Source organism: Gavialis gangeticus, unplaced genomic scaffold (assembly GCF_001723915.1).
Source record: "Gavialis gangeticus isolate Ggan-Ray unplaced genomic scaffold, GavGan_comp1, whole genome shotgun sequence".
NCBI lineage: Eukaryota > Metazoa > Chordata > Crocodylia > Gavialidae > Gavialis > Gavialis gangeticus.
Window position 1 is genome coordinate 14,185,818 of NW_017728997.1, and position 8,351 is coordinate 14,194,168.

An 8,351-nucleotide genomic window follows, 5' to 3' on the forward strand; every position below is an offset into this window, starting at 1 on the left:
CACACTCAGGGTGGCTAGGATCTGGGACCAACTTCCAAGAGAAGTGGTGCTGGCTCCTACCCTGGGGGGTCTTTAAGAGGAGGCTGGATGAACACCTTCCTGGGGTCGTGTGACCCCAGTACTCTGTCCTGCCATGGCAGGGGGTCGGACTCAATGATCTGCTCAGGTCCCTTCCGACCCGACCAACTATGAAACTATGAAGTTCTGAAACTTTCTTCTGGGCCTTTCGAAACAACAGACTATCTGCACACAGATCAAGTCATGATCATAATGAAAAATGTAATTAAAGTTTCGCTCAGATTGAATCCATCACAACTCTCCCCTCTCTCACTCGCACCCAATATTGATTTCACTCCTGACTCACAGGCTATGAAGTTTAATACTTCTTGAATCCCTTTAGCAGAAAGGCCTGAGCACACGTACCATTTGTGTGGTTTGAAACCAAGGCTACGCTTTGAATCTACTTCAGCTTTGCAAGGTTCATGACAGTGAGTGAAAAGTGTATGTGCCGCAAGGAAGATGGCCTTTTTAAATGCAATCTGTAAATAGAACAGAGAGGGGCATCGTGGCGATATTTCTGACCTGGCAGAAAACTGCAGTAGATTACATTATTCAGTGGGTAATGTAATGTTAATGTAGTCCCATAGCCAGAGGGAGAGAACTTATGGTTTAATCATCTTGTAATGCACTTACGTTGCCCATTATAGATTTGTCAACTGTCATAAATGAACAGCATGTTTTATCGATGGACTATATTTAGAATAACTATTTATATATTTTTCCACTGCTATGTATACCATTTTAAAAAATGGGATACAAATAAAGATCTCTTCCATTGAGAGAATTCCAGGGTGCCTATGGGTGATATAGATATAGATATGCAGATACATATATCAGGATACAGCTTCAACTAACATGCTGTGAGGCAGTCAGGATCATCAGTACAACACGATGCCTTTCAGAAAGGCAAGGAAAAGCTGCCTTTAAAAATATAGCTCTTGTCCAGCCGCTTAGAGATTGCAGCAGGTGAAATTCTGTTTTGTATTTGATGTTTTGATCATTCGTAAGCACCAGACTCTGGGGAAATCCTTTCACATAACATCATTCTCGTTTTATTGAAAAGCTTTTCTATCCTATTGCATTTCTGAATTCCACTTGAAAGACACCAGCATTATGTCGTCCTGTATAAAAATCCCAGCACTTCTCAAATAAAGAAAATACTCTTCCTTCAGCTGTCAAGTCCCACTGCTTCCCCTGCTCTATCTCCTTACAGCATCACTCTGACTCTTGCAGTATCTTACTTGCTGCTGGTTTCCTGATTAATGTCATTGCCAAAAAAAAAAGGTTCTGCAAACTGATTTGCTGCAGCTGTGGTCTCAAAGAAGAAATATTTGAATGTGCATTCCTTTTCGGGGGGGGCTACACGTGAAAAAAGCTGATTTAAGACAAACCAGGGGAAGCAAAAGTTCTGCTGGATGGCAGATATCCCTGTTGTCTCATCTTATAATTGAACTCTTGGCCCGTAAAGAGAATCGATAGAGGGCTTTTCACTTTGGTCCCCCTCCCACTGATACATCCCATGTGACAAAGGAATTGATAAGGTAGCGCTTCCCCAAAAATGATCATCCGTGGTTTTTTGCAGGAACAGCGGCTCTGTTTTCATCTGCAGCGCTTACCTACAGAGCGAACGATAATTTATACAGAAAATGCAGTCTATCCATACTGCAGGACAAGCTGATTTATCGACTGTGCATCTGTTTCATATAAAGTGCCCAGAGCAGAACAAACACCTGTATTTTCATAGAATGAAGACATTTTCTTTAGTTTTAATAAAACGTGTTCCACCTATAGGATATTTGCTAATGACCAGATTTTTTCTCTCATTGCCTGTGCTGCCCCAGCCAGCCCTCTCATTAATCAGACAAAACTCCCACTCGTTGCAGAGGGAGTTTTGTCTTGCAGAGAACTGCAGCATCAAACAGCTCATTGCTTAATTGTATATTGTGTGCAAACTCAGACTGCTGCCTTTCAGACCAGGGGTGGGGGGCACAAGATTTAGCAAGAGAGCCCAGTAAAACCTTAACCCCAAATCACCCTGGGGTCTGCTTTGTAGTAAACAGTTTTGCCTCTGCTTGTAAAATCCAGTCCATTTAGGATGCCATGTTACAAAGCGGTTGAGCTCAACCGACTCCAGGTGTGAAGCCTCCGACACCTTTTATTCTTTTACATGTCTTTTAAAAACCTCAGTTCCTTTATTCTCGCGCCACTAGAACAAGATGCAGGTAGTCTTATTCCCAGGGGTACGCTCAATCCTACTGCAAATGAAGAAAGGTGCTAAGTTGTCTGAGTGCTTGCAGGGAGAGGTGGCAGGGACAGAATCATCCCTAAAGATAGCAGTGGGGAAATTGGGGTCCGTAGACTATTGAGAAGGTAATGTTTCCTATGATTCAATAGACAAAGCCTTGGCTGGGATGATGTAGCTGGGGCTGGGGCTGGGGCTGGGGCTGGGGCTGGGGCTGGTCCTGCTTGGAGCAGGGGGTTGGACTAGATGTGACCTCCTGAGGTCCCTTCCCACCCTCGTTGTCTATGATTTTGCATCTCAAATTGATATTGCAGAAGAAACTTACTGAAGCAGGACTGCTTTTTTATCTAGCATGAGAATGCCGCCAGGTGCACACATGCAGGGTGTGCTTAGACAGGCAGTGGCTTCTTGGAGGAATTGCCTCCCGTGAACCTTTGCTTGGGGGAATGCATCCTTGTTTGATAAGGCCAATTGACAGCCACTGTAGCCCTGCAGCGTCAAGGGCCAGGAAAAAATGGCATCAGATCCCAGAGATTAGCTGTGCAGCCTGCCCCTGAAAGCAGCTTTCCTCCTCCTGAGACTTTGCTGAGATGAAAATGAGAACGTTTTTCCCCAGCTCCACGTCACAGTGGTTAGGCTATAGCCTGCCCTGATTTTCATTTGTTGCAAGCTCAGCGAAGGCGCTGGAGCCAAGGACGCACCACCGAATGCAGCCTGTTTGGTGCTGGTTCAGTGGCTTGTTCTGCTGTCTTATGGCCTCGTGGTGCTTTGCTGTTACTTCTTCTCATGTCTCTATGCCACGCTGGACTATTTTGTAACATGTACTTGGGCTCATTTATTGTGCTTTGCAAGGTCTTTTGTTATACATGTGCCTTCAAGCAGGTGTTGCATAGTTTGAGGCTCTGTGCCGTGGCCACAGGTGCTTGAACCAATGCATAGCTCTACTTCTTCATTAGCTCCTTGGAGCATCCAACTCCGGTACGTGGGCGGTTGAGACATCGTCACTTTTGCCGTGGTTCATTAGCTCCTGGTGGCAAGGACTTGGCTACGGGAATGCCCATGTTTTTGCTGCCAAGTATTTTCTTCACCCTCTTGTTCCACACTTGTAGCCATGTCTTCTTGGGTGTGACATCGAGAGGTTGGGGGCTGGTAAGCAAACTCGTGCATGACTTCGGATGTTTGTGCACTGCGGGATGATCATACAGCGGGTGTCTCACATCTTCAGTTTGTCTTGATTGTTTCATCCTGCCAGTCACTGCTTTTCTGGTGGCAGGTGGAGCGATGCCAGCCAGCCAGTGCACAATGTTTAGGCTGGTAGGCATCGCACATCCTGAGATGCATCGGCAGCTACCATGCAGAACGGGGTCAAGGCACTTAGCCTGTACAGCTGTCTCCCACACAAGGCGTGCATACTCAGCAGAGGAGAAGCTGAGAGCCAGGGCAATGGTTCGGTTGGTTGAGGGGCTAGCTCCCCATTTCAAATTGGTACCTTATATAGAACATTGTTACGAGTACTCACCTTTCCTTTTGTTTTCATGATGTGTTTGTTGCATGAGAGGGTCCAATTGAGGGTGACTCCAAGGTAAACTGGGCTTGGATAGTGGGGTCCCAGACCATGTAATACTGAGCAGGTGGTTGGCCTCGTGGTTTTTCAGGTGGAAGGCACACACTTGTGCTTTCGCTGGGTTGGCACGTAATTGCTTTTCAATGTAGTATAAAGTTAGGCCAATGAGTGCCTCACTTAGAGATTTTTCAACATGGTCAAAGCTAGTGTTTCGGGCTGTTATACACAGGTCATCTGCCTAAATGAAACATTTGGTTTCCAAATCAATTGGTTGGTCATTCGTATAGATGGTCTATAACAGCGCTGCAAGTATGCTTCCTTGGGGGAGGCCACTAAACTGTCGCCTCCATCTGCTTTGCTACTTGGGATGGGATCCTCTGCTCTTACCCTCTCTCTTGCTACCCATGCCTGGCTCTTCCCAGGGTGCTCTGTGAAATGAGTGGGGTGGCCACAGAGGCTGCTATCAGTAGGAAAGCCAGCTCCCCGCTGGCCAAAGAGACCTCGTGCTCAGGGGATGGAGTGTCAGTGCATGCAGTCTTTGCACCGGAGTCATGAATGAAACAGCGGTGCGGGCTCTTTGCCTCAGCATGCACAACCTCCCAGTCAATATAATGCCTATCTCTATTGCTGAGGCATTTTAATTAAAGTGCTTGGAGATCTTGGAGCAAAAGGCACTTTAAGGAGAGGAGATATTATTTATTAAAACATTATGCTTTTTCCACCGGCGGCCTTTTGTGACAAGATAATTTTAGCAACTTGAAAGCAATAAAGTGTGATTCATCCTTTCAAAGGCTTTGGTGACGTTAGTTAAAGCTTTTTCTCATTTACCTTAATCAAAGAAGCAATCAAAAATAGCTAATCACTTTTATCAAGCCACTTATGCCAGAGCAAGAGACACAGCAATCAGGCATACAATCAAAAAAATAAATAGCATATAATAGACAAAAATAAAGGTGATGGACTCCAGAGGTGAGAGATCTGTATTTGAAGCTTCATTTCCTGCTTCCTGCATCCCAAATTTGGGTAAGGATGGAGTATTGTTGAGAACTGTGGCTCTCTGTATGCTTAGTAAATGGTCCCAATGATCTCCCAAAGACTATTGCTTTTAACCCCACTTTTACGTTGAGTTTCACCTTACTCCCCAGAGTAGTCATGTCCAAGTCAATGAGGCCATTCAAGAAATAGGTTGTTCCTCAATATAAAGGTATTGCATTGCGTTCCTAAGCCAACTGCACTGGAAGAAATGGCCATTAAGAGCTACCCTGCTGTGCATCCTAATGAAGTTTGCCATGGTCCATTTCCTCCAGTGTGATCAACCCAATCAGCTGTTCCCCAGAGCAGGCTCCATGAGATGTCACTGGAGTTCCCTTGCAGACCAGCACCTTTTGCAATGGTCCAGATTAGACTGGTTGGTTACGTGAAGATAAATATTGAATGGTTTAAACACTAATAAGCCTCAGCCAATGCCTATCTTAGAACCACAAGCAGAGGTGAACCTTTAGGGCCCTATTATGGCCTTTGCCCATAAGCATCTAGTCGAACTACCCCCTTATTGTCTTTTATGCAGCGTGTGGCCCTCTCCTTTAGGGGTTAGCTACTCAGTTCCTTCCTATTAATTTGTTGAGGTTAGTACATGTCTTCTGAACCCTGCCTGTGTTATTCACTGTCTTTGGTCATCAGACACTGAGTCACTAAATACCAGTTCTTAGAGTCAAACTGAAACTACGTATCTTCTCAACCAGCCCTTTGCATTATATATATATATATATATCTTTTTTTCCCCTTTAATCTCTTGTTTCTCTTATTTTACTTAATATAACCGACAAAGCTGTGACATTCTGCCAACAGTGGGTAATTTGCAGCTGGGTAAGTTACTTGCAGAGAAGGTCAGAAGGGTTAGTTCCAACAAATTTCTTGTCTTTGAAAGAAGTAGGGAAAAGAAATGGTTGTTAGACTTGTCAAGATGTCCTGACTCAACATTTTACATGAAAAATGTTACTATTTTCCCATTGGACTTATTTTCATCTTGAAATTTAACCTAACTGCACAGAAAAAAAATTAAATTGGTCAGAATTGGAATGCAATGTTTAAAAAATGTCTAAAGAAGCCATTCCAGTTGACCTGCTCTGTGTTTATGTACCATGACATATTTTCAGTTGGCAGGTTTTTAAATTGCTCGCTAAGTTACAGGGAGGGAATGAATATATTCAGAATTTATGAAATTTGATGAGAAAACAATTTCCTACTCTGCTCCACCTGCCTGACTACCATACTAGCGGCCAGATTGGAATTAGCTCTAATTTAAACAAAATTTCCACTAATAATTTCTGCCAGTAAGTCTTGACCTGCAGCCTACTCACAGTTGGTTTCCATTCGACTATGCCTGAGCTGATTTAACAGGACATGCAAATCGCATGCTAGATTCTTTTCCCTGCTTGCATTCTTTTTTCCAATCAGATTTCCAGTGCAAACATTACACATTCAAAAATGTCCCTATAATCTCAGAGGTCATTCAGTATTCACTCTTTCCATGTACATTTCTGCCACCAGGCGAGAATCATCTTTGAAAGCAAAGGTAGGAGGAGCCTGAGCCCAGCTGAGGGGCATTTGTTTAAAAAGCCAGAAGAGCTTTCACTGAAATGTATTGGTAGCATTTACCCAATTCTAGCTGTTATCATGCCCCAGGGCAGCATAAAGGGGGGGGGCTGGAAGTGTACAGAGGGGAGTATCAGGATTAGGAATAGGATTGAAGCAAGTTTGAGTGCCACGGGGACCCTAAACTGCTCTGAACCCCATATGTAATGCTGGGGAGGTTGTCAGAAATGAAAGTGCACCAGCTCTTCCCAGCAAGCCTGATTCCCCAAGACATAGGTGTTGTAACAGGACCAGTGCCCCCAGGGGTGGCCGTCGTACCCCTGGTAGCAAATGAGCTCCTGCACCACAATAAGGTACCCTCCTTTTCTTCTTGCCTGCCACGCATTGATCTTATTAATGACATTCAGAAAGGGAGGCTGCCCAAGGGTCTTAAAGCGTGCCGTAACTTGTCCTCTTTATGCAGGTCTCTCTCAGATCCTGCTGTTCCCAAGCACTCTTTCATGCTAGATGGGCCCTCTTGGCCCATCTGTTGCCTTATGGGCTAATCATAGTCTCCAAATATCCCCTACAAACATGCTCATGCCTCGCTGGTATTTCTGGTCATCACTTAAGTGGGCATCTTGCTACACACCACTAGGCTTCCTTAGGCCTCTACTCCCTTGTTGAGGCCTTGGCCTGCCTAGTTTCAGGGCCAGACACAGGCATGGGCAAACCGGGCATCCACCTGGGGCCCAGACAAAAAGGGGGCCCAAAAAGGGTAATTTAAAAATGATTATTATTATTATGTCTGGGAAAGGTGGGCCCATTACTCAAAGTTCACCTGATGCCACCAGGAGTCTAGGTACGGTGCTACCTGGTTTCCATTGCTCTGGCTGGTCCCTCTGGCCTCAGTGCATTGCACCAAGCCCTTCTCTCAGGCTGTGGACCCTCTGGCTCCAAATTCTACCCCACTCAAGGCTGTGAGTCTGTTAGCCCTATTTCTGTCCCTCTTGGGCAACACTAGCTTCCTTGGCCCCTCTCTGAGTTTTAAGCCTGACCCCTGGCAGGGTTCAAGGCAGTCGCATGCCCCTTGATCACTAATGGGACCTCCAAGCCACCCCTTTCTAGTCCCACCCAAACTGCCAGTAGTAAATGGTAATGGAGGGAAAGAGCATGGTGGCTGTAACATAAACTGAGCCTGCTCTCAGTATAACAAATGATAACAATAACTCATTGTCTTGCAGCAAGGATTCCCCTTATCTGGGGTTGTGTTCCTCCATAAGGGGCCCGTATGCCACTGGCGGTCCTTAAAGTAGCTCTGAAGTCAGCCCTGCATCCTGCCCGCAGTCTTCCTGGCAAGGAGCGATTCATCCAGCGGCTTGCAGGGCTAGACTGCCTGGCTTGGCTCAGGCCCAGGCTTATATACCACTCAAGCCCTGCCCACATTCGGTCAGGTGACCTGACTGCAGGGCTGTTTATTAACTCCATCCTTGCTGGCTACCTTTGTCTGGTTCACAAAAAACTTCCCTTAAAGGATCCGTTCTGTAACAGGATAAGGATGCCCTATTACAGGTGTTATTGTGTTCCCTCTGCTTGTTCCCTTCTATCCCCATGGTCTGGACCTGCCAGGAGACACATCACTGAATCTGTGCATCCATGTTTGTTCATCATCATCATTAGGCCTTAGTGAATATCAGAATGAGCCCCAAGTCAGCATCATCTGTTTGATATGCACAGCATTGTGAAAACATAATTTCAGAACATCCTTTAGTCTATGGAAGATGTTGCCTCATAAATCAAACACTCTCACGACACAGTGGTTCCACACACGCTGATGTCAAGCACTAAAATTAATTCCTGATACATAATAGAGGAGTCCTTATCCATTATGCCTTGCAATTCAAAAGCAGA